The sequence below is a fragment of the Channa argus genome, unplaced genomic scaffold (assembly GCF_033026475.1).
Source record: "Channa argus isolate prfri unplaced genomic scaffold, Channa argus male v1.0 Contig035, whole genome shotgun sequence".
Lineage (NCBI taxonomy): Eukaryota > Metazoa > Chordata > Actinopteri > Anabantiformes > Channidae > Channa > Channa argus.
In genome coordinates this window covers 12,571-36,711 of record NW_027125254.1, presented here as the reverse complement: position 1 = coordinate 36,711, position 24,141 = coordinate 12,571, and the positions used below count along the sequence as shown (strand labels likewise).

The 24,141-nt window shown below is 42.9% G+C and overlaps 19 non-coding genes across 19 annotated transcripts; all 19 read right to left on the bottom strand.

The window, feature by feature from the left end:
• Positions 1–1,068: 1,068 nt before the first annotated feature.
• trnai-aau (transfer RNA isoleucine (anticodon AAU)) lies at positions 1,069–1,142 on the bottom strand. Its single transcript has one exon. It is a non-coding gene; the product is annotated as a tRNA-Ile (tRNA).
• A 947-nt stretch (positions 1,143–2,089) lies between these two features.
• Positions 2,090–2,162, bottom strand: trnar-ucg (transfer RNA arginine (anticodon UCG)). Its single transcript has one exon. It is a non-coding gene; the product is annotated as a tRNA-Arg (tRNA).
• A 1,859-nt stretch (positions 2,163–4,021) lies between these two features.
• On the bottom strand, positions 4,022–4,095 carry trnai-aau (transfer RNA isoleucine (anticodon AAU)). The gene has a single exon. It is a non-coding gene; the product is annotated as a tRNA-Ile (tRNA).
• Positions 4,096–5,499: 1,404 nt separating this feature from the next.
• On the bottom strand, positions 5,500–5,573 carry trnai-aau (transfer RNA isoleucine (anticodon AAU)). Its single transcript has one exon. It is a non-coding gene; the product is annotated as a tRNA-Ile (tRNA).
• A 947-nt stretch (positions 5,574–6,520) lies between these two features.
• On the bottom strand, positions 6,521–6,593 carry trnar-ucg (transfer RNA arginine (anticodon UCG)). Its single transcript has one exon. It is a non-coding gene; the product is annotated as a tRNA-Arg (tRNA).
• Positions 6,594–8,452: 1,859 nt separating this feature from the next.
• On the bottom strand, positions 8,453–8,526 carry trnai-aau (transfer RNA isoleucine (anticodon AAU)). Its single transcript has one exon. It is a non-coding gene; the product is annotated as a tRNA-Ile (tRNA).
• A 947-nt stretch (positions 8,527–9,473) lies between these two features.
• On the bottom strand, positions 9,474–9,546 carry trnar-ucg (transfer RNA arginine (anticodon UCG)). Its single transcript has one exon. It is a non-coding gene; the product is annotated as a tRNA-Arg (tRNA).
• Positions 9,547–9,929: 383 nt separating this feature from the next.
• Positions 9,930–10,003, bottom strand: trnai-aau (transfer RNA isoleucine (anticodon AAU)). The gene has a single exon. It is a non-coding gene; the product is annotated as a tRNA-Ile (tRNA).
• Positions 10,004–11,406: 1,403 nt separating this feature from the next.
• On the bottom strand, positions 11,407–11,480 carry trnai-aau (transfer RNA isoleucine (anticodon AAU)). The gene has a single exon. It is a non-coding gene; the product is annotated as a tRNA-Ile (tRNA).
• Positions 11,481–12,427: 947 nt separating this feature from the next.
• On the bottom strand, positions 12,428–12,500 carry trnar-ucg (transfer RNA arginine (anticodon UCG)). The gene has a single exon. It is a non-coding gene; the product is annotated as a tRNA-Arg (tRNA).
• A 1,403-nt stretch (positions 12,501–13,903) lies between these two features.
• trnar-ucg (transfer RNA arginine (anticodon UCG)) lies at positions 13,904–13,976 on the bottom strand. The gene has a single exon. It is a non-coding gene; the product is annotated as a tRNA-Arg (tRNA).
• A 383-nt stretch (positions 13,977–14,359) lies between these two features.
• Positions 14,360–14,433, bottom strand: trnai-aau (transfer RNA isoleucine (anticodon AAU)). The gene has a single exon. It is a non-coding gene; the product is annotated as a tRNA-Ile (tRNA).
• A 1,403-nt stretch (positions 14,434–15,836) lies between these two features.
• On the bottom strand, positions 15,837–15,910 carry trnai-aau (transfer RNA isoleucine (anticodon AAU)). The gene has a single exon. It is a non-coding gene; the product is annotated as a tRNA-Ile (tRNA).
• Positions 15,911–16,857: 947 nt separating this feature from the next.
• Positions 16,858–16,930, bottom strand: trnar-ucg (transfer RNA arginine (anticodon UCG)). Its single transcript has one exon. It is a non-coding gene; the product is annotated as a tRNA-Arg (tRNA).
• Positions 16,931–17,313: 383 nt separating this feature from the next.
• Positions 17,314–17,387, bottom strand: trnai-aau (transfer RNA isoleucine (anticodon AAU)). The gene has a single exon. It is a non-coding gene; the product is annotated as a tRNA-Ile (tRNA).
• Positions 17,388–18,334: 947 nt separating this feature from the next.
• On the bottom strand, positions 18,335–18,407 carry trnar-ucg (transfer RNA arginine (anticodon UCG)). Its single transcript has one exon. It is a non-coding gene; the product is annotated as a tRNA-Arg (tRNA).
• Positions 18,408–19,812: 1,405 nt separating this feature from the next.
• Positions 19,813–19,885, bottom strand: trnar-ucg (transfer RNA arginine (anticodon UCG)). The gene has a single exon. It is a non-coding gene; the product is annotated as a tRNA-Arg (tRNA).
• A 1,404-nt stretch (positions 19,886–21,289) lies between these two features.
• trnar-ucg (transfer RNA arginine (anticodon UCG)) lies at positions 21,290–21,362 on the bottom strand. Its single transcript has one exon. It is a non-coding gene; the product is annotated as a tRNA-Arg (tRNA).
• A 1,403-nt stretch (positions 21,363–22,765) lies between these two features.
• trnar-ucg (transfer RNA arginine (anticodon UCG)) lies at positions 22,766–22,838 on the bottom strand. Its single transcript has one exon. It is a non-coding gene; the product is annotated as a tRNA-Arg (tRNA).
• Positions 22,839–24,141: the final 1,303 nt, after the last annotated feature.

Sequence of the window (24,141 nt, the reverse complement as noted above, 5' to 3'; positions counted from 1 at the left end):
CTCTACGCTCTAACCTTCTCAATTGAACATCCTGGTCTTGAGAGCAGCACATTGAGTTCCGGAAGATAATTGCTATTTGTGCATACCTCTTTAGCAGTGAAGAAGTGTGATTGATAAAACCTTTTCGCTTGAATGTTACCCTGTTTCTGCAACCTTGAAACACACGGAAAAAAAGATTTTCCAGGCACATCCATTGAGTAAGTACAAGAAGAGCAACCACAAAGGAACTCGACCCTTCAATCTTCCTATTTGAAGTCAGATGCTTTGTCCATTAGGTCACTTGGTCTGAACTAGGGTGGGTTTCGAAAGGTTAGGGGAGCTAGGACAGTGAGGAAGGGAGACTTGATTGTAAAACAGGACATGTGAAAACTTCACAATTGTAAAGCCCATAGACAGCGTTGAAGCATTTGTGAATGTGATGTTGTGTCAGATACTCTTCGATATCATTGTGTGCATAAGTACATGCAGGAAAATGTTTCTTGTGCAAAACAGCTCAGTGAGGGTGATTGATAATAGCTTCCTTTGCTTAAGTGTCACTCTGTTCCTACAACCATGAAAAACCCATGGAAGTTTGTACTTTCCAGGCACATCAAACAGCAAGGACTGGAAGCTCAACCACGAAGCGACTCGAACCCTCAATCTTCTGATCCGAAGTCAGACGCCTTGTCCATTAGGCCACGTGGTCGGAACCGAGTCTTTCAAAGGACTGGAGCCGTGCTCATTAGACTGTGTGGTCTGAACAGAGGTTTGTTTCAGGAGGCTAGAGGAGCTGGGTGAGTGAGGAAGGGAGACTTGATTGTAAAAACGTACATGTGAATAATTTTTTGAATTGCAAAACCTGTAGACAGCGTTGAACTATCTGGGAATGTGAAATTATGTGAGTATTCTTTGATATCATTAACTAAAAAGGAAATGCGGGAAAGGTTTCTTATGCAAGACAGTTTAGTCAGCAATGTTACCTGGTTGATAACTCAAAAGGCCAGGTTTATGTAGCATGTGAAAAGCAAGCAACCGTGCAGTCAGGATTAATCTTGCCTTGGAAAGAGTTGCTTGCATCGTGCTTTTCAATGGCCAGTATGGGGATTGAACCCATGACCTTGGCGTTATTAGCACCACGCTCTAACCATCTGAGCTAACCGGCCCAGCATGCTGCAAAAGAGTCATTTTCCCAGGTGCACAGCTGCGTCAATGTCTCAGTGATTTTGTCTGAGATACGATGGCCCTTTCATAATGGGTGACGTCATAATCCTGTCTTTTGGACATCAGAGATGATGCAGTTCCATGGCCAAACAGTTGGAGATGAAATCATTTTAATTCAAGGAAGTGGGTCTTTGCTGATCTCATGTACTGACTTGTAATAGGGCCTCTTGTAGATTTGTTTCTTTTTTCAAATGAGCACTGCAGACAGATGGGAATTCAGATTTTTTGTAAGTAGAGATTAGGGGCAAGAAAGAAGATCAGCCACTGGCACCATCGCCTCTACGCTCTAACCTTCTCAATTGAACATCCTGGTCTTAAGAGCAGCACATTGAGTTCCGGAAGATAATTGCTATTTGTGCATACCTCTTGAGCAGTGTAGAAGTGTGATTGATAAAACCTTTTCGCTTGAATGTTACCCTGTTTTTGCAACCTTGAAACACACGGAAAAAAAGATTTTCCAGGCACATCCAGTGAGTAAGTACAAGAAGAGCAACCACAAAGGGACTCGACCCTTCAATCTTCCTATTTGAAGTCAGATGCTTTGTCCATTAGGTCACTTGGTCTGAACTAGGGTGGGTTTCGAAAGGTTAGGGGAGCAAGGACAGTGAGGAAGGGAGACTTGATTGTAAAACAGGACATGTGAAAACTTCACAATTGTAAAGCCCATAGACAGCGTTGAAGCATTTGTGAATGTGATGTTGTGTCAGATACTCTTCGATATCATTGTGTGCATATGTACATGCAGGAAAATGTTTCTTGTGCAAAACAGCTCAGTGAGGGTGATTGATAATAGCTTCCTTTGCTTAAGTATCACTCTGTTCCTACAACCATGAAAAACCCATGGAAGTTTGTACTTTCCAGGCACATCAAACAGCAAGGACTGGAAGCTCAACCACGAAGGGACTCAAACCCTCAATCTTCTGATCCGAAGTCAGACGCCTTGTCCATTAGGCCACGTGGTCGGAACCGAGTCTTTCAAAGGACTGAAGCCGTGCTCATTAGACTGTGTGGTCTGAACAGAGGTTTTTTCAGGAGGCTAGAGGAGCTGGGTGAGTGAGGAAGGGAGACTTGATTGTAAAAACGTACATGTGAATAATTTTTTGAATTGCAAAACCTGTAGACAGCGTTGAACTATCTGGGAATGTGAAATTATGTGAGTATTCTTTGATATCATTAACTAAAAAGGAAATGCGTGAAAGGTTTCTTATGCAAGACAGTTCAGTCAGCAATGTTACCTGGTTGATAACTCAAAAGGCCAGGTTTATGTAGCATGTGAAAAGCAAGCAACCGTGCAGTCAGGATTAATCTTGCCTTGGAAAGAGTTGCTTGCATCGTGCTTTTCAATGGCCTGTATGGGGACGGAACACATGACCTTGGCGTTATTAGCACCACTCTCTAACCATCTGAGCTAACCGGCCCAGCATGCTGCAAAAGAGTCATTTTCCCAGCTGCACAGCTGCGTCAATGTCTCAGTGATTTTGTCTGACATACGATGGCCCTTTCATAATGGGTGACGTCATAATCCTGTCTTTTGGACATCAGAGATGATGTAGTTCCATGGCCAAACAGTTGGAGATGAAATCATTTTAATTCAAGGAAGTGGGTCTTTGCTGATCTCATGTACTGACTTGTAATAGGGCCTCTTGTAGATTTGTTTCTTTTTTCAAATGAGCACTGCAGACAGATGGGAATTCAAATTTTTTGTAAGTAGAGATTAGGCGCAAGAAAGAAGATCAGCCACTGGCACCATCGCCTCTACGCTCTAACCTTCTCAATTGAACATCCTGGTCTTAAGAGCAGCACATTGAGTTCCGGAAGATAATTGCTATTTGTGCATACCTCTTTAGCAGTGAAGAAGTGTGATTGATAAAACCTTTTGGCTTGAATGTTACCCAGTTTTTGCAACCTTGAAACACACGGAAAAAAAGATTTTCCAGGCACACCCAGTGAGTAAGTACAAGAAGAGCAACCACAAAGGGACTCGACCCTTCAATCTTCCTATTTGAAGTCAGATGCTTTGTCCATTAGGTCACTTGGTCTGAACTAGGGTGGGTTTCGAAAGGTTAGGGGAGCTAGGACAGTGAGGAAGGGGGACTTGATTGTAAAACAGGACATGTGAAAACTTCACAATTGTAAAGCCCATAGACAGCGTTGAAGCATTTGTGAATGTGATGTTGTGTCAGATACTCTTCGATATCATTGTGTGCATATGTACATGCAGGAAAATGTTTCTTGTGCAAAACAGCTCAGTGAGGGTGATTGATAATAGCTTCCTTTGCTTACGTGTCACTCTGTTCCTACGACCATGAAAACCCCATGGAAGTTTGTACTTTCCAGGCACATCAAACAGAAAGGACTGGAAGGTCAACCACAAAAGGACTCGAACCCTCAATCTTCTGATCCAAAGTCAGAAGCCTTGTCCATTAGGCCACGTGGTCGGAACCGAGTCTTTCAAAGGACTGAAGCCGTGCTCATTAGACTGTGTGGTCTGAACAGAGGTTTGTTTCAGGAGGCTAGAGGAGCTGGGTGAGTGAGGAAGGGAGACTTGATTGTAAAAACGTACATGTGAATAATTTTTTGAATTGCAAAACCTGTAGACAGCGTTGAACTATCTGGGAATGTGAAATTATGTGAGTATTCTTTGATATCATTAACTAAAAAGGAAATGCGGGAAAGGTTTCTTATGCAAGACAGTTCAGTCAGCAATGTTACCTGGTTGATAACTCAAAAGGCCAGGTTTATGTAGCATGTGAAAAGCAAGCAACCGTGCAGTCAGGATTAATCTTGCCTTGGAAAGAGTTGCTTGCATCGTGCTTTTCAATGGCCAGTATGGGGATTGAACCCATGACCTTGGCGTTATTAGCACCACTCTCTAACCATCTGAGCTAACCGGCCCAGCATGCTGCAAAAGAGTCATTTTCCCAGCTGCACAGCTGCGACAATGTCTCAGTGATTTTGTCTGACATACGATGGCCCTTTCATAATGGGTGACGTCATAATCCTGTCTTTTGGACATCAGAGATGATGTAGTTCCATGGCCAAACAGTTGGAGATGAAATCATTTTAATTCAAGGAAGTGGGTCTTTGCTGATCTCATGTACTGACTTGTAATAGGGCCTCTTGTAGATTTGTTTCTTTTTTCAAATGAGCACTGCAGACAGATGGGAATTCAAATTTTTTGTAAGTAGAGATTAGGGGCAAGAAAGAAGATCAGCCACTGGCACCATCGCCTCTACGCTCTAACCTTCTCAATTGAACATCCTGGTCTTAAGAGCAGCAAATTTGACTTCCGGAAGATAATTGCTATTTGTGCATACCTCTTTAGCAGTGAAGAAGTGTGATTGATAAAACCTTTTCGCTTGAATGTTACCCTGTTTCTGCAACCTTGAAACACACGGAAAAAAAGATTTTCCAGGCACATCCATTGAGTAAGTACAAGAAGAGCAACCACAAAGGAACTCGACCCTTCAATCTTCCTATTTGAAGTCAGATGCTTTGTCCATTAGGTCACTTGGTCTGAACTAGGGTGGGTTTCGAAAGGTTAGGGGAGCTAGGACAGTGAGGAAGGGAGACTTGATTGTAAAACAGGACATGTGAAAACTTCACAATTGTAAAGCCCATAGACAGCGTTGAAGCATTTGTGAATGTGATGTTGTGTCAGATACTCTTCGATATCATTGTGTGCATAAGTACATGCAGGAAAATGTTTCTTGTGCAAAACAGCTCAGTGAGGGTGATTGATAATAGCTTCCTTTGCTTAAGTGTCACTCTGTTCCTACAACCATGAAAAACCCATGGAAGTTTGTACTTTCCAGGCACATCAAACAGCAAGGACTGGAAGCTCAACCACGAAGCGACTCGAACCCTCAATCTTCTGATCCGAAGTCAGACGCCTTGTCCATTAGGCCACGTGGTCGGAACCGAGTCTTTCAAAGGACTGGAGCCGTGCTCATTAGACTGTGTGGTCTGAACAGAGGTTTGTTTCAGGAGGCTAGAGGAGCTGGGTGAGTGAGGAAGGGAGACTTGATTGTAAAAACGTACATGTGAATAATTTTTTGAATTGCAAAACCTGTAGACAGCGTTGAACTATCTGGGAATGTGAAATTATGTGAGTATTCTTTGATATCATTAACTAAAAAGGAAATGCGGGAAAGGTTTCTTATGCAAGACAGTTTAGTCAGCAATGTTACCTGGTTGATAACTCAAAAGGCCAGGTTTATGTAGCATGTGAAAAGCAAGCAACCGTGCAGTCAGGATTAATCTTGCCTTGGAAAGAGTTGCTTGCATCGTGCTTTTCAATGGCCAGTATGGGGATTGAACCCATGACCTTGGCGTTATTAGCACCACGCTCTAACCATCTGAGCTAACCGGCCCAGCATGCTGCAAAAGAGTCATTTTCCCAGGTGCACAGCTGCGTCAATGTCTCAGTGATTTTGTCTGAGATACGATGGCCCTTTCATAATGGGTGACGTCATAATCCTGTCTTTTGGACATCAGAGATGATGCAGTTCCATGGCCAAACAGTTGGAGATGAAATCATTTTAATTGAAGGAAGTGGGTCTTTGCTGATCTCATGTACTGACTTGTAATAGGGCCTCTTGTAGATTTGTTTCTTTTTTCAAATGAGCACTGCAGACAGATGGGAATTCAGATTTTTTGTAAGTAGAGATTAGGGGCAAGAAAGAAGATCAGCCACTGGCACCATCGCCTCTACGCTCTAACCTTCTCAATTGAACATCCTGGTCTTAAGAGCAGCACATTGAGTTCCGGAAGATAATTGCTATTTGTGCATACCTCTTGAGCAGTGTAGAAGTGTGATTGATAAAACCTTTTCGCTTGAATGTTACCCTGTTTTTGCAACCTTGAAACACACGGAAAAAAAGATTTTCCAGGCACATCCAGTGAGTAAGTACAAGAAGAGCAACCACAAAGGGACTCGACCCTTCAATCTTCCTATTTGAAGTCAGATGCTTTGTCCATTAGGTCACTTGGTCTGAACTAGGGTGGGTTTCGAAAGGTTAGGGGAGCTAGGACAGTGAGGAAGGGAGACTTGATTGTAAAACAGGACATGTGAAAACTTCACAATTGTAAAGCCCATAGACAGCGTTGAAGCATTTGTGAATGTGATGTTGTGTCAGATACTCTTCGATATCATTGTGTGCATATGTACATGCAGGAAAATGTTTCTTGTGCAAAACAGCTCAGTGAGGGTGATTGATAATAGCTTCCTTTGCTTAAGTATCACTCTGTTCCTACAACCATGAAAAACCCATGGAAGTTTGTACTTTCCAGGCACATCAAACAGCAAGGACTGGAAGCTCAACCACGAAGGGACTCAAACCCTCAATCTTCTGATCCGAAGTCAGACGCCTTGTCCATTAGGCCACGTGGTCGGAACCGAGTCTTTCAAAGGACTGAAGCCGTGCTCATTAGACTGTGTGGTCTGAACAGAGGTTTTTTCAGGAGGCTAGAGGAGCTGGGTGAGTGAGGAAGGGAGACTTGATTGTAAAAACGTACATGTGAATAATTTTTTGAATTGCAAAACCTGTAGACAGCGTTGAACTATCTGGGAATGTGAAATTATGTGAGTATTCTTTGATATCATTAACTAAAAAGGAAATGCGTGAAAGGTTTCTTATGCAAGACAGTTCAGTCAGCAATGTTACCTGGTTGATAACTCAAAAGGCCAGGTTTATGTAGCATGTGAAAAGCAAGCAACCGTGCAGTCAGGATTAATCTTGCCTTGGAAAGAGTTGCTTGCATCGTGCTTTTCAATGGCCTGTATGGGGACGGAACACATGACCTTGGCGTTATTAGCACCACTCTCTAACCATCTGAGCTAACCGGCCCAGCATGCTGCAAAAGAGTCATTTTCCCAGCTGCACAGCTGCGTCAATGTCTCAGTGATTTTGTCTGACATACGATGGCCCTTTCATAATGGGTGACGTCATAATCCTGTCTTTTGGACATCAGAGATGATGTAGTTCCATGGCCAAACAGTTGGAGATGAAATCATTTTAATTCAAGGAAGTGGGTCTTTGCTGATCTCATGTACTGACTTGTAATAGGGCCTCTTGTAGATTTGTTTCTTTTTTCAAATGAGCACTGCAGACAGATGGGAATTCAAATTTTTTGTAAGTAGAGATTAGGCGCAAGAAAGAAGATCAGCCACTGGCACCATCGCCTCTACGCTCTAACCTTCTCAATTGAACATCCTGGTCTTAAGAGCAGCACATTGAGTTCCGGAAGATAATTGCTATTTGTGCATACCTCTTTAGCAGTGAAGAAGTGTGATTGATAAAACCTTTTGGCTTGAATGTTACCCAGTTTTTGCAACCTTGAAACACACGGAAAAAAAGATTTTCCAGGCACACCCAGTGAGTAAGTACAAGAAGAGCAACCACAAAGGGACTCGACCCTTCAATCTTCCTATTTGAAGTCAGATGCTTTGTCCATTAGGTCACTTGGTCTGAACTAGGGTGGGTTTCGAAAGGTTAGGGGAGCTAGGACAGTGAGGAAGGGGGACTTGATTGTAAAACAGGACATGTGAAAACTTCACAATTGTAAAGCCCATAGACAGCGTTGAAGCATTTGTGAATGTGATGTTGTGTCAGATACTCTTCGATATCATTGTGTGCATATGTACATGCAGGAAAATGTTTCTTGTGCAAAACAGCTCAGTGAGGGTGATTGATAATAGCTTCCTTTGCTTACGTGTCACTCTGTTCCTACGACCATGAAAACCCCATGGAAGTTTGTACTTTCCAGGCACATCAAACAGAAAGGACTGGAAGGTCAACCACAAAAGGACTCGAACCCTCAATCTTCTGATCCAAAGTCAGAAGCCTTGTCCATTAGGCCACGTGGTCGGAACCGAGTCTTTCAAAGGACTGAAGCCGTGCTCATTAGACTGTGTGGTCTGAACAGAGGTTTGTTTCAGGAGGCTAGAGGAGCTGGGTGAGTGAGGAAGGGAGACTTGATTGTAAAAACGTACATGTGAATAATTTTTTGAATTGCAAAACCTGTAGACAGCGTTGAACTATCTGGGAATGTGAAATTATGTGAGTATTCTTTGATATCATTAACTAAAAAGGAAATGCGGGAAAGGTTTCTTATGCAAGACAGTTCAGTCAGCAATGTTACCTGGTTGATAACTCAAAAGGCCAGGTTTATGTAGCATGTGAAAAGCAAGCAACCGTGCAGTCAGGATTAATCTTGCCTTGGAAAGAGTTGCTTGCATCGTGCTTTTCAAAGGCCAGTATGGGGATTGAACCCATGACCTTGGCGTTATTAGCACCACGCTCTAACCATCTGAGCTAACCGGCCCAGCATGCTGCAAAAGAGTCATTTTCCCAGCTGCACAGCTGCGACAATGTCTCAGTGATTTTGTCTGACATATGATGGCCCTTTCATAATGGGTGACGTCATAATCCTTTCTTTTGGACATCAGAGATGATGCAGTTCCATGGCCAAACAGTTGGAGATGAAATCATTTTAATTCAAGGAAGTGGGTCTTTGCTGATCTCATGTACTGACTTGTAATAGGGCCTCTTGTAGATTTGTTTCTTTTTTCAAATGAGCACTGCAGACAGATGGGAATTCAAATTTTTTGTAAGTAGAGATTAGGGGCAAGAAAGAAGATCAGCCACTGGCACCATCGCCTCTACGCTCTAACCTTCTCAATTGAACATCCTGGTCTTAAGAGCAGCACATTGAGTTCCGGAAGATAATTGCTATTTGTGCATACCTCTTTAGCAGTGAAGAAGTGTGATTGATAAAACCTTTTGGCTTGAATGTTACCCAGTTTTTGCAACCTTGAAACACACGGAAAAAAAGATTTTCCAGGCACACCCAGTGAGTAAGTACAAGAAGAGCAACCACAAAGGGACTCGACCCTTCAATCTTCCTATTTGAAGTCAGATGCTTTGTCCATTAGGTCACTTGGTCTGAACTAGGGTGGGTTTTGAAAGGTTAGGGGAGCTAGGACAGTGAGGAAGGGAGACTTGATTGTAAAACAGGACATGTGAAAACTTCACAATTGTAAAGCCCATAGACAGCGTTGAAGCATTTGTGAATGTGATGTTGTGTCAGATACTCTTCGATATCATTGTGTGCATATGTACATGCAGGAAAATGTTTCTTGTGCAAAACAGCTCAGTGAGGGTGATTGATAATAGCTTCCTTTGCTTACGTGTCACTCTGTTCCTACGACCATGAAAACCCCATGGAAGTTTGTACTTCCCAGGCACATCAAACAGAAAGGACTGGAAGGTCAACCACGAAAGGACTCGAACCCTCAATCTTCTGATCCGAAGTCAGACGCCTTGTCCATTAGGCCACGTGGTCGGAACCGAGTCTTTCAAAGGACTGGAGCCGTGCTCATTAGACTGTGTGGTCTGAACAGAGGTTTGTTTCAGGAGGCTAGAGGAGCTGGGTGAGTGAGGAAGGGAGACTTGATTGTAAAAACGTACATGTGAATAATTTTTTGAATTGCAAAACCTGTAGACAGCGTTGAACTATCTGGGAATGTGAAATTATGTGAGTATTCTTTGATATCATTAACTAAAAAGGAAATGCGGGAAAGGTTTCTTATGCAAGACAGTTTAGTCAGCAATGTTACCTGGTTGATAACTCAAAAGGCCAGGTTTATGTAGCATGTGAAAAGGAAGCAACCATGCAGTCAGGATTAATCTTGCCTTGGAAAGAGTTGCTTGCATCGTGCTTTTCAATGGCCAGTATGGGGATTGAACCCATGACCTTGGCGTTATTAGCACCACGCTCTAACCATCTGAGCTAACCGGCCCAGCATGCTGCAAAAGAGTCATTTTCCCAGGTGCACAGCTGCGTTAATGTCTCAGTGATTTTGTCTGAGATACGATGGCCCTTTCATAATGGGTGACGTCATAATCCTGTCTTTTGGACATCAGAGATGATGCAGTTCCATGGCCAAACAGTTGGAGATGAAATCATTTTAATTCAAGGAAGTGGGTCTTTGCTGATCTCATGTACTGACTTGTAATAGGGCCTCTTGTAGATTTGTTTCTTTTTTCAAATGAGCACTGCAGACAGATGGGAATTCAGATTTTTTGTAAGTAGAGATTAGGGGCAAGAAAGAAGATCAGCCACTGGCACCATCGCCTCTACGCTCTAACCTTCTCAATTGAACATCCTGGTCTTGAGAGCAGCACATTGAGTTCCGGAAGATAATTGCTATTTGTGCATACCTCTTTAGCAGTGAAGAAGTGTGATTGATAAAACCTTTTCGCTTGAATGTTACCCTGTTTCTGCAACCTTGAAACACACGGAAAAAAAGATTTTCCAGGCACATCCATTGAGTAAGTACAAGAAGAGCAACCACAAAGGAACTCGACCCTTCAATCTTCCTATTTGAAGTCAGATGCTTTGTCCATTAGGTCACTTGGTCTGAACTAGGGTGGGTTTCGAAAGGTTAGGGGAGCTAGGACAGTGAGGAAGGGAGACTTGATTGTAAAACAGGACATGTGAAAACTTCACAATTGTAAAGCCCATAGACAGCGTTGAAGCATTTGTGAATGTGATGTTGTGTCAGATACTCTTCGATATCATTGTGTGCATAAGTACATGCAGGAAAATGTTTCTTGTGCAAAACAGCTCAGTGAGGGTGATTGATAATAGCTTCCTTTGCTTAAGTGTCACTCTGTTCCTACAACCATGAAAAACCCATGGAAGTTTGTACTTTCCAGGCACATCAAACAGCAAGGACTGGAAGCTCAACCACGAAGCGACTCGAACCCTCAATCTTCTGATCCGAAGTCAGACGCCTTGTCCATTAGGCCACGTGGTCGGAACCGAGTCTTTCAAAGGACTGGAGCCGTGCTCATTAGACTGTGTGGTCTGAACAGAGGTTTGTTTCAGGAGGCTAGAGGAGCTGGGTGAGTGAGGAAGGGAGACTTGATTGTAAAAACGTACATGTGAATAATTTTTTGAATTGCAAAACCTGTAGACAGCGTTGAACTATCTGGGAATGTGAAATTATGTGAGTATTCTTTGATATCATTAACTAAAAAGGAAATGCGGGAAAGGTTTCTTATGCAAGACAGTTTAGTCAGCAATGTTACCTGGTTGATAACTCAAAAGGCCAGGTTTATGTAGCATGTGAAAAGCAAGCAACCGTGCAGTCAGGATTAATCTTGCCTTGGAAAGAGTTGCTTGCATCGTGCTTTTCAATGGCCAGTATGGGGATTGACCCCATGACCTTGGCGTTATTAGCACCACGCTCTAACCATCTGAGCTAACCGGCCCAGCATGCTGCAAAAGAGTCATTTTCCCAGGTGCACAGCTGCGTCAATGTCTCAGTGATTTTGTCTGAGATACGATGGCCCTTTCATAATGGGTGACGTCATAATCCTGTCTTTTGGACATCAGAGATGATGCAGTTCCATGGCCAAACAGTTGGAGATGAAATCATTTTAATTGAAGGAAGTGGGTCTTTGCTGATCTCATGTACTGACTTGTAATAGGGCCTCTTGTAGATTTGTTTCTTTTTTCAAATGAGCACTGCAGACAGATGGGAATTCAGATTTTTTGTAAGTAGAGATTAGGGGCAAGAAAGAAGATCAGCCACTGGCACCATCGCCTCTACGCTCTAACCTTCTCAATTGAACATCCTGGTCTTAAGAGCAGCACATTGAGTTCCGGAAGATAATTGCTATTTGTGCATACCTCTTGAGCAGTGTAGAAGTGTGATTGATAAAACCTTTTCGCTTGAATGTTACCCTGTTTTTGCAACCTTGAAACACACGGAAAAAAAGATTTTCCAGGCACATCCAGTGAGTAAGTACAAGAAGAGCAACCACAAAGGGACTCGACCCTTCAATCTTCCTATTTGAAGTCAGATGCTTTGTCCATTAGGTCACTTGGTCTGAACTAGGGTGGGTTTCGAAAGGTTAGGGGAGCTAGGACAGTGAGGAAGGGAGACTTGATTGTAAAACAGGACATGTGAAAACTTCACAATTGTAAAGCCCATAGACAGCGTTGAAGCATTTGTGAATGTGATGTTGTGTCAGATACTCTTCGATATCATTGTGTGCATATGTACATGCAGGAAAATGTTTCTTGTGCAAAACAGCTCAGTGAGGGTGATTGATAATAGCTTCCTTTGCTTAAGTATCACTCTGTTCCTACAACCATGAAAAACCCATGGAAGTTTGTACTTTCCAGGCACATCAAACAGCAAGGACTGGAAGCTCAACCACGAAGGGACTCAAACCCTCAATCTTCTGATCCGAAGTCAGACGCCTTGTCCATTAGGCCACGTGGTCGGAACCGAGTCTTTCAAAGGACTGAAGCCGTGCTCATTAGACTGTGTGGTCTGAACAGAGGTTTTTTCAGGAGGCTAGAGGAGCTGGGTGAGTGAGGAAGGGAGACTTGATTGTAAAAACGTACATGTGAATAATTTTTTGAATTGCAAAACCTGTAGACAGCGTTGAACTATCTGGGAATGTGAAATTATGTGAGTATTCTTTGATATCATTAACTAAAAAGGAAATGCGTGAAAGGTTTCTTATGCAAGACAGTTCAGTCAGCAATGTTACCTGGTTGATAACTCAAAAGGCCAGGTTTATGTAGCATGTGAAAAGCAAGCAACCGTGCAGTCAGGATTAATCTTGCCTTGGAAAGAGTTGCTTGCATCGTGCTTTTCAATGGCCTGTATGGGGACGGAACACATGACCTTGGCGTTATTAGCACCACTCTCTAACCATCTGAGCTAACCGGCCCAGCATGCTGCAAAAGAGTCATTTTCCCAGCTGCACAGCTGCGTCAATGTCTCAGTGATTTTGTCTGACATACGATGGCCCTTTCATAATGGGTGACGTCATAATCCTGTCTTTTGGACATCAGAGATGATGTAGTTCCATGGCCAAACAGTTGGAGATGAAATCATTTTAATTCAAGGAAGTGGGTCTTTGCTGATCTCATGTACTGACTTGTAATAGGGCCTCTTGTAGATTTGTTTCTTTTTTCAAATGAGCACTGCAGACAGATGGGAATTCAAATTTTTTGTAAGTAGAGATTAGGCGCAAGAAAGAAGATCAGCCACTGGCACCATCGCCTCTACGCTCTAACCTTCTCAATTGAACATCCTGGTCTTAAGAGCAGCACATTGAGTTCCGGAAGATAATTGCTATTTGTGCATACCTCTTTAGCAGTGAAGAAGTGTGATTGATAAAACCTTTTGGCTTGAATGTTACCCAGTTTTTGCAACCTTGAAACACACGGAAAAAAAGATTTTCCAGGCACACCCAGTGAGTAAGTACAAGAAGAGCAACCACAAAGGGACTCGACCCTTCAATCTTCCTATTTGAAGTCAGATGCTTTGTCCATTAGGTCACTTGGTCTGAACTAGGGTGGGTTTCGAAAGGTTAGGGGAGCTAGGACAGTGAGGAAGGGGGACTTGATTGTAAAACAGGACATGTGAAAACTTCACAATTGTAAAGCCCATAGACAGCGTTGAAGCATTTGTGAATGTGATGTTGTGTCAGATACTCTTCGATATCATTGTGTGCATAAGTACATGCAGGAAAATGTTTCTTGTGCAAAACAGCTCAGTGAGGGTGATTGATAATAGCTTCCTTTGCTTAAGTGTCACTCTGTTCCTACAACCATGAAAAACCCATGGATGTTTGTACTTTCCAGGCACATCAAACAGCAAGGACTGGAAGCTCAACCACAAAGGGACTCGAACCCTCAATCTTCTGATCCGAAGTCAGACGCCTTGTCCATTAGGCCACGTGGTCAGAACCGAGTCTTTCAAAGGACTGAAGCCGTGCTCATTAGACTGTGTGGTCTGAACAGAGGTTTGTTTCAGGAGGCTAGAGGAGCTGGGTGAGCGAGGAAGGGAGACTTGATTGTAAAAATGTACATGTGAATAATTTTTTGAATTGCAAAACCTGTAGACAGCGTTGAACTATCTGGGAATGTGAAATTATGTGAGTATTCTTTGATATCATTAACTAAAAAGGAAATGCGGGAAAGGTTTCTTATGCAAGACAGTTCAGTCAGCAATGTTACCTGGTTGATAACTCAAAAGGCCAGGTTTATGTAGCATGTGAAAAGCAAGCAACCATGCAGTCAGGATTAATCTTGCCTTGGAAAGAGTTGCTTGCATCGTGCTTTTCAATGGCCAGTATGGGGATTGAACCCATGACCTTGGCGTTATTAGCACCACTCTCTAACCATCTGAGCTAACCGGCCCAGCATGCTCCAAAAGAGTCATTTTCCCAGCTGCACAGCTGCGTCAATGTCTCAGTGATTTTGTCTGACATACGATGGCCCTTTCATAATGGGTGACGTCATAATCCTGTCTTTTGGACATCAGAGATGATGCAGTTCCATGGCCAAACAGTTGGAGATGAAATCATTTTAATTCAAGGAAGTGGGTCTTTGCTGATCTCATGTACTGACTTGTAATAGGACCTCTTGTAGATTTGTTTCTTTTTTCAAATGAGCACTGCAAACAGATGGGAATTCAGATTTTTTGTAAGTAGAGATTAGGGGCAAGAAAGAAGATCAGCCACTGGCACCATCGCCTCTACGCTCTAACCTTCTCAATTGAACATCCTGGTCTTAAGAGCAGCACATTGAGTTCCGGAAGATAATTGCTATTTGTGCATACCTCTTTAGCAGTGAAGAAGTGTGATTGATAAAACCTTTTGGCTTGAATGTTACCCAGTTTTTGCAACCTTGAAACACACGGAAAAAAAGATTTTCCAGGCACATCCAGTGAGTAAGTACAAGAAGAGCAACCACAAAGGGACTCGACCCTTCAATCTTCCTATTTGAAGTCAGATGCTTTGTCCATTAGGTCACTTGGTCTGAACTAGGGTGGGTTTCGAAAGGTTAGGGGAGCTAGGACAGTGAGGAAGGGAGACTTGATTGTAAAACAGGACATGTGAAAACTTCACAATTGTAAAGCCCATAGACAGCGTTGAAGCATTTGTGAATGTGATGTTGTGTCAGATACTCTTCGATATCATTGTGTGCATATGTACATGCAGGAAAATGTTTCTTGTGCAAAACAGCTCAGTGAGTGTGACTGATAATAGCTTCCTTTGCTTAAGTGTCACTCTGTTCCTACGACCATGAAAAACCCATGGAAGTTTGTACTTTCCAGGCACATCAAACAGAAAGGACTGGAAGCTCAACCACAAAGGGACTTGAACCCTCAAACTTCTGATCCAAAGTCAGATGCCTTGTCCATTAGGCCACGTGGTCGGAACCAAGTCTTTCAAAGGACTGAAGCCGTGCTCATTATACTGTGTGGTCTGAACAGAGGTCGGTTTCAGGAGGCTAGAGGAGCTGGGTGAGTGAGGAAGGGAGACTTGATTGTAAAAACGTACATGTGAATAATTTTTTGAATTGCAAAACCTGTAGACAGCGTTGAACTATCTGGGAGTGTGAAATTATGTGAGTATTCTTTGATATCATTAACTAAAAAGGAAATGCGGGAAAGGTTTCTTATGCAAGACAGTTCAGTCAGCAATGTTACCTGGTTGATAACTCAAAAGGTCAGGTTTATGTAGCATGTGAAAAGCAAGCAATCATGCAGTCAGGATTAATCTTGCCTTGGAAAGAGTTGTTTGCATCGTGCTTTTCAATGGCCAGTATGGGGATTGAACCCATGACCTTGGCGTTATTAGCACCACGCTCTAACCATCTGAGCTAACCGGCCCAGCATGCTGCAAAGGAGTCATTTTCCCAGCTGCACAGCTGCGTCAATGTCTCAGTGATTTTGTCTGAGATACGATGGCCCTTTCATAATGGGTGACGTCATAATCCTGTCTTTTGGACATCAGAGATGATGCAGTTCCATGGCCAAACAGTTGGAGATGAAATCATTTTAATTCAAGGAAGTGGGTCTTTGCTGATCTCATGTACTGACTTGTAATAGGGCCTCTTGTAGATTTGTTTCTTTTTTCAAATGAGCACTGCAGACAGATGGGAATTCAGATTTTTTGTAAGTAGAGATTAGGGGCAAGAAAGAAGATCAGCCACTGGCACCATCACCTCTACGCTCTAACCTTCTCAATTGAACATCCTGGTCTTAAGAGCAGCACATTGACTTCCGGAAGATAATTGCTATTTGTGCATACCTCTTTAGCAGTGAAGAAGTGTGATTGATAAAACCTTTTGGCTTGAATGTTACCCAGTTTTTGCAACCTTGAAACACACGGAAAAAAAGATTTTCCAGGCACACCCAGTGAGTAAGTACAAGAAGAGCAACCACAAAGGGACTCGACCCTTCAATCTTCCTATTTGAAGTCAGATGCTTTGTCCATTAGGTCACTTGGTCTGAACTAGGGTGGGTTTCGAAAGGTTAGGGGAGCTAGGACAGTGAGGAAGGGGGACTTGATTGTAAAACAGGACATGTGAAAACTTCACAATTGTAAAGCCCATAGACAGCGTTGAAGCATTTGTGAATGTGATGTTGTGTCAGATACTCTTCGATATCATTGTGTGCATATGTACATGCAGGAAAATGTTTCTTGTGCAAAACAGCTCAGTGAGGGTGATTGATAATAGCTTCCTTTGCTTACGTGTCACTCTGTTCCTACGACCATGAAAACCCCATGGAAGTTTGTACTTTCCAGGCACATCAAACAGAAAGGACTGGAAGGTCAACCACGAAAGGACTCGAACCCTCAATCTTCTGATCCGAAGTCAGAAGCCTTGTCCATTAGGCCACGTGGTCGGAACCGAGTCTTTCAAAGGACTGAAGCCGTGCTCATTATACTGTGTGGTCTGAACAGAGGTTTGTTTCAGGAGGCTAGAGGAGCTGGGTGAGTGAGGAAGGGAGACTTGATTGTAAAAACGTACATGTGAATAATTTTTTGAATTGCAAAACCTGTAGACAGCGTTGAACTATCTGGGAATGTGAAATTATGTGAGTATTCTTTGATATCATTAACTAAAAAGGAAATGCGGGAAAGGTTTCTTATGCAAGACAGTTCAGTCAGCAATGTTACCTGGTTGATAACTCAAAAGGCCAGGTTTATGTAGCATGTGAAAAGCAAGCAACCGTGCAGTCAGGATTAATCTTGCCTTGGAAAGAGTTGCTTGCATCGTGCTTTTCAAAGGCCAGTATGGGGATTGAACCCATGACCTTGGCGTTATTAGCACCACGCTCTAACCATCTGAGCTAACCGGCCCAGCATGCTGCAAAAGAGTCATTTTCCCAGCTGCACAGCTGCGACAATGTCTCAGTGATTTTGTCTGACATACGATGGCCCTTTCATAATGGGTGACGTCATAATCCTTTCTTTTGGACATCAGAGATGATGCAGTTCCATGGCCAAACAGTTGGAGATGAAATCATTTTAATTCAAGGAAGTGGGTCTTTGCTGATCTCATGTACTGACTTGTAATAGGGCCTCTTGTAGATTTGTTTCTTTTTTCAAATGAGCACTGCAGACAGATGGGAATTCAAATTTTTTGTAAGTAGAGATTAGGGGCAAGAAAGAAGATCAGCCACTGGCACCATCGCCTCTACGCTCTAACCTTCTCAATTGAACATCCTGGTCTTAAGAGCAGCACATTGAGTTCCGGAAGATAATTGCTATTTGTGCATACCTCTTTAGCAGTGAAGAAGTGTGATTGATAAAACCTTTTGGCTTGAATGTTACCCAGTTTTTGCAACCTTGAAACACACGGAAAAAAAGATTTTCCAGGCACACCCAGTGAGTAAGTACAAGAAGAGCAACCACAAAGGGACTCGACCCTTCAATCTTCCTATTTGAAGTCAGATGCTTTGTCCATTAGGTCACTTGGTCTGAACTAGGGTGGGTTTCGAAAGGTTAGGGGAGCTAGGACAGTGAGGAAGGGAGACTTGATTGTAAAACAGGACATGTGAAAACTTCACAATTGTAAAGCCCATAGACAGCGTTGAAGCATTTGTGAATGTGATGTTGTGTCAGATACTCTTCGATATCATTGTGTGCATATGTACATGCAGGAAAATGTTTCTTGTGCAAAACAGCTCAGTGAGGGTGATTGATAATAGCTTCCTTTGCTTACGTGTCACTCTGTTCCTACGACCATGAAAACCCCATGGAAGTTTGTACTTCCCAGGCACATCAAACAGAAAGGACTGGAAGGTCAACCACGAAAGGACTCGAACCCTCAATCTTCTGATCCGAAGTCAGACGCCTTGTCCATTAGGCCACGTGGTCGGAACCGAGTCTTTCAAAGGACTGAAGCCGTGCTCATTAGACTGTGTGGTCTGAACAGAGGTTTGTTTCAGGAGGCTAGAGGAGCTGGGTGAGTGAGGAAGGGAGACTTGATTGTAAAAACGTACATGTGAATAATTTTTTGAATTGCAAAACCTGTAGACAGCGTTGAACTATCTGGGAATGTGAAATTATGTGAGTATTCTTTGATATCATTAACTAAAAAGGAAATGCGGGAAAGGTTTCTTATGCAAGACAGTTCAGTCAGCAATGTTACCTGGTTGATAACTCAAAAGGCCAGGTTTATGTAGCATGTGAAAAGCAAGCAACCGTGCAGTCAGGATTAATCTTGCCTTGGAAAGAGTTGCTTGCATCGTGCTTTTCAATGGCCTGTATGGGGATGGAACCCATGACCTTGGCGTTATTAGCACCACTCTCTAACCATCTGAGCTAACCGGCCCAGCATGCTGCAAAAGAGTCATTTTCCCAGCTGCACAGCTGCGTCAATGTCTCAGTGATTTTGTCTGACATACGATGGCCCTTTCATAATGGGTGACGTCATAATCCTGTCTTTTGGACATCAGAGATGATGTAGTTCCATGGCCAAACAGTTGGAGATGAAATCATTTTAATTCAAGGAAGTGGGTCTTTGCTGATCTCATGTACTGACTTGTAATAGGGCCTCTTGTAGATTTGTTTCTTTTTTCAAATGAGCACTGCAGACAGATGGGAATTCAAATTTTTTGTAAGTAGAGATTAGGCGCAAGAAAGAAGATCAGCCACTGGCACCATCGCCTCTACGCTCTAACCTTCTCAATTGAACATCCTGGTCTTAAGAGCAGCAAATTTGACTTCCGGAAGATAATTGCTATTTGTGCATACCTCTTTAGCAGTGAAGAAGTGTGATTGATAAAACCTTTTCGCTTGAATGTTACCCTGTTTCTGCAACCTTGAAACACACGGAAAAAAAGATTTTCCAGGCACATCCATTGAGTAAGTACAAGAAGAGCAACCACAAAGGGACTCGACCCTTCAATCTTCCTATTTGAAGTCAGATGCTTTGTCCATTAGGTCACTTGGTCTGAACTAGGGTGGGTTTCGAAAGGTTAGGGGAGCTAGGACAGTGAGGAAGGGAGACTTGATTGTAAAACAGGACATGTGAAAACTTCACAATTGTAAAACCGATAGACAGCGTTGAAGCATTTGTGAATGTGATGTTGTGTCAGATACTCTTCCATATCATTGTGTGCATAAGTACATGCAGGAAAATGTTTCTTGTGCAAAACAGCTCAGTGAGGGTGATTGATAATAGCTTCCTTTGCTTAAGTGTCACTCTGTTCCTACGACCATGAAAAACCCATGGAAGTTTGTACTTTCCAGGCACATCAAACAGAAAGGACTGGAAGCTCAACCACAAAGGGACTCGAACCCTCAATCTTCTGAGCCGAAGTCAGACGCCTTGTCCATTAGGCCACGTGGTCAGAACCGAGTCTTTCAAAGGACTGGAGCCGTGCTCATTAGACTGTGTGGTCTGAACAGAGGTTTGTTTCAGGAGGCTAGAGGAGCTGGGTGAGTGAGGAAGGGAGACTTGATTGTAAAAACGTACATGTGAATAATTTTTTGAATTGCAAAACCTGTAGACAGCGTTGAACTATCTGGGAATGTGAAATTATGTGAGTATTCTTTGATATCATTAACTAAAAAGGAAATGCGGGAAAGGTTTCTTATGCAAGACAGTTCAGTCAGCAATGTTACCTGGTTGATAACTCAAAAGGCCAGGTTTATGTAGCATGTGAAAAGCAAGCAACCGTGCAGTCAGGATTAATCTTGCCTTGGAAAGAGTTGCTTGCATCGTGCTTTTCAATGGCCAGTATGGGGATGGAACCCATGACCTTGGCGTTATTAGCACCACTCTCTAACCATCTGAGCTAACCGGCCCAGCATGCTTCAAAAGAGTCATTTTCCCAGCTGCACAGCTGCGTCAATGTCTCAGTGATTTTGTCTGACATACGATGGCCCTTTCATAATGGGTGACGTCATAATCCTGTCTTTTGGACATCAGAGATGATGTAGTTCCATGGCCAAACAGTTGGAGATGAAATCATTTTAATTCAAGGAAGTGGGTCTTTGCTGATCTCATGTACTGACTTGTAATAGGGCCTCTTGTAGATTTGTTTCTTTTTTCAAATGAGCACTGCAGACAGATGGGAATTCAGATTTTTTGTAAGTAGAGATTAGGGGCAAGAAAGAAGATCAGCCACTGGCACCATCGCCTCTACGCTCTAACCTTCTCAATTGAACATCCTGGTCTTAAGAGCAGCACATTGAGTTCCGGAAGATAATTGCTATTTGTGCATACCTCTTTAGCAGTGAAGAAGTGTGATTGATAAAACCTTTTGGCTTGAATGTTACCCTGTTTTTGCAACCTTGAAACACACGGAAAAAAAGATTTTCCAGGCACATCCAGTGAGTAAGTACAAGAAGAGCAACCACAAAGGGACTCGACCCTTCAATCTTCCTATTTGAAGTCAGATGCTTTGTCCATTAGGTCACTTGGTCTGAACTAGTGTGGGTTTCGAAAGGTTAGGGGAGCTAGGACAGTGAGGAAGGGAGACTTGATTGTAAAACAGGACATGTGAAAACTTCACAATTGTAAAGCCCATAGACAGCGTTGAAGCATTTGTGAATGTGATGTTGTGTCAGATACTCTTCGATATCATTGTGTGCATATGTACATGCAGGAAAATGTTTCTTGTGCAAAACAGCTCAGTGAGGGTGATTGATAATAGCTTCCTTTGCTTAAGTATCACTCTGTTCCTACGACCATGAAAAACCCATGGAAGTTTGTACTTTCCAGGCACATCAAACAGCAAGGACTGGAAGCTCAACCACGAAGGGACTCGAACCCTCAATCTTCTGATCCGAAGTCAGACGCCTTGTCCATTAGGCCACGTGGTCGGAACCGAGTCTTTCAAAGGACTGAAGCCGTGCTCATTAGACTGTGTGGTCTGAACAGAGGTTTTTTCAGGAGGCTAGAGGAGCTGGGTGAGTGAGGAAGGGAGACTTGATTGTAAAAACGTACATGTGAATAATTTTTTGAATTGCAAAACCTGTAGACAGCGTTGAACTATCTGGGAATGTAAGATTATGTGAGTATTCTTTGATATCATTAACTAAAAAGGAAATGCGGGAAAGGTTTCTTATGCAAGACAGTTCAGTCAGCAATGTTACCTGGTTGATAACTCAAAAGGCCAGGTTTATGTAGCATGTGAAAAGCAAGCAACCGTGCAGTCAGGATTAATCTTGCCTTGGAAAGAGTTGCTTGCATCGTGCTTTTCAATGGCCAGTATGGGGATGGAACCCATGACCTTGGCGTTATTAGCACCACTCTCTAACCATCTGAGCTAACCGGCCCAGCATGCTGCAAAAGAGTCATTTTCCCAGCTGCACAGCTGCGTCAATGTCTCAGTGATTTTGTCTGACATACGATGGCCCTTTCATAATGGGTGACGTCATAATCCTGTCTTTTGGACATCAGAGATGATGTAGTTCCATGGCCAAACAGTTGGAGATGAAATCATTTTAATTCAAGGAAGTGGGTCTTTGCTGATCTCATGTACTGACTTGTAATAGGGCCTCTTGTAGATTTGTTTCTTTTTTCAAATGAGCACTGCAGACAGATGGGAATTCAGATTTTTTGTAAGTAGAGATTAGGGGCAAGAAAGAAGATCAGCCACTGGCACCATCGCCTCTACGCTCTAACCTTCTCAATTGAACATCCTGGTCTTAAGAGCAGCACATTGAGTTCCGGAAGATAATTGCTATTTGTGCATACCTCTTTAGCAGTGAAGAAGTGTGATTGATAAAACCTTTTCGCTTGAATGTTACCCTGTTTTTGCAACCTTGAAACACACGGAAAAAAAGATTTTCCAGGCACATCCAGTGAGTAAGTACAAGAAGAGCAACCACAAAGGGACTCGACCCTTCAATCTTCCTATTTGAAGTCAGATGCTTTGTCCATTAGGTCACTTGGTCTGAACTAGGGTGGGTTTCGAAAGGTTAGGGGAGCTAGGACAGTGAGGAAGGGAGACTTGATTGTAAAACAGGACATGTGAAAACTTCACAATTGTAAAGCCCATAGACAGCGTTGAAGCATTTGTGAATGTGATGTTGTGTCAGATACTCTTCGATATCATTGTGTGCATATGTACATGCAGGAAAATGTTTCTTGTGCAAAACAGCTCAGTGAGGGTGATTGATAATAGCTTCCTTTGCTTAAGTATCACTCTGTTCCTACGACCATGAAAAACCCATGGAAGTTTGTACTTTCCAGGCACATCAAACAGCAAGGACTGGAAGCTCAACCACGAAGGGACTCGAACCCTCAATCTTCTGATCCGAAGTCAGACGCCTTGTCCATTAGGCCACGTGGTCGGAACCGAGTCTTTCAAAGGACTGAAGCCGTGCTCATTAGACTGTGTGGTCTGAACAGAGGTTTTTTCAGGAGGCTAGAGGAGCTGGGTGAGTGAGGAAGGGAGACTTGATTGTAAAAACGTACATGTGAATAATTTTTTGAATTGCAAAACCTGTAGACAGCGTTGAACTATCTGGGAATGTGAAATTATGTGAGTATTCTTTGATATCATTAACTAAAAAGGAAATGCGGGAAAGGTTTCTTATGCAAGACAGTTCAGTCAGCAATGTTACCTGGTTGATAACTCAAAAGGCCAGGTTTATGTAGCATGTGAAAAGCAAGCAACCGTGCAGTCAGGATTAATCTTGCCTTGGAAAGAGTTGCTTGCATCGTGCTTTTCAATGGCCAGTATGGGGATGGAACCCATGACCTTGGCGTTATTAGCACCACTCTCTAACCATCTGAGCTAACCGGCCCAGCATGCTGCAAAAGAGTCATTTTCCCAGGTGCACAGCTGCGACAATGTCTCAGTGATTTTGTCTGACATACGATGGCCCTTTCATAATGGGTGACGTCATAATCCTATCTTTTGGACATCAGAGATGATGCAGTTCCATGGCCAAACAGTTGGAGATGAAATCATTTTAATTCAAGGAAGTGGGTCTTTGCTGATCTCATGTACTGACTTGTAATAGGGCCTCTTGTAGATTTGTTTCTTTTTTCAAATGAGCACTGCAGACAGATGGGAATTCAGATTTTTTGTAAGTAGAGATTAGGGGCAAGAAAGAAGATCAGCCACTGGCACCATCGCCTCTACGCTCTAACCTTCTCAATTGAACATCCTGGTCTTAAGAGCAGCACATTGAGTTCCGGAAGATAATTGCTATTTGTGCATACCTCTTTAGCAGTGAAGAAGTGTGATTGATAAAACCTTTTGGCTTGAATGTTACCCAGTTTTTGCAACCTTGAAACACACGGAAAAAAAGATTTTCCAGGCACATCCAGTGAGTAAGTACAAGAAGAGCAACCACAAAGGGACTCGACCCTTCAATCTTCCTATTTGAAGTCAGATGCTTTGTCCATTAGGTCACTTGGTCTGAACTAGGGTGGGTTTCGAAAGGTTAGGGGAGCTAGGACAGTGAGGAAGGGAGACTTGATTGTAAAACAGGACATGTGAAAACTTCACAATTGTAAAGCCCATAGACAGCGTTGAAGCATTTGTGAATGTGATGTTGTGTCAGATACTCTTCGATATCATTGTGTGCATATGTACATGCAGGAAAATGTTTCTTGTGCAAAACAGCTCAGTGAGTGTGACTGATA